Below are 717 nucleotides of genomic sequence, written 5' to 3' on the forward strand. Positions count from 1 at the left end.
TGTCCTCAGCCTAAAGCAGGCAGCTGGGCAGAGGAGGACAAACACAGTGTGGCATCCCAAAGTGCGGGGTGCAGTGCTCTCTGCTCTCTGGGTACCTTTTCTTTCACAGTACTCCCCAATTCTCTCAAAGTTCCCACTCTCAGTCCCTTAGCTATGAAAATTACGCCCAAATGATGGTGCACCTACCTGAATGTTGTACTTTCTAAATATGTCCCCAAAGTCTCCTCTAATTTTAATATGTCTTAATTCTGGTCTATATCAGCAAAAGTGGATATACCTGTTAAGCAAAATCTCCCCTTAGCTGGGAAATTTTGGATGGTAAGTGGCAAGCTGTGATGATAACTTTTTAAGCTATACTGACATCATCGGAGGACTGAGGTAGATTGTGCTAACTGAGCACCACTTTACAATCTACTTCTGGGCCCTCTTCCTCCAGGTCCTTACACAGCGTCTTTCACGGTGTCTCCTGGAGCTGCCTCCTGTGTCCTGCACCAGGAAGGTTGCCCCGAAGTGCTGACCTACCAAAATTTAATTGTGGATACCTGGCTCAATGTTTTCTAAAACAGAGTTTCTCTCCTTTATTTGTGTCTTGTCAGTGTGGCTAGGACATTAATGTCCAGGGACATGATGACCAAGGCAGGAGGCAGCTTGGTGACCTTTTGCAGACACAGTTCTTCATCGCTTCTGATAAAACAGCCCACCCTCCCCCTTGTGCGT

This window comes from Rattus rattus, chromosome 5 (genome assembly GCF_011064425.1).
Source record: "Rattus rattus isolate New Zealand chromosome 5, Rrattus_CSIRO_v1, whole genome shotgun sequence".
Lineage (NCBI taxonomy): Eukaryota > Metazoa > Chordata > Mammalia > Rodentia > Muridae > Rattus > Rattus rattus.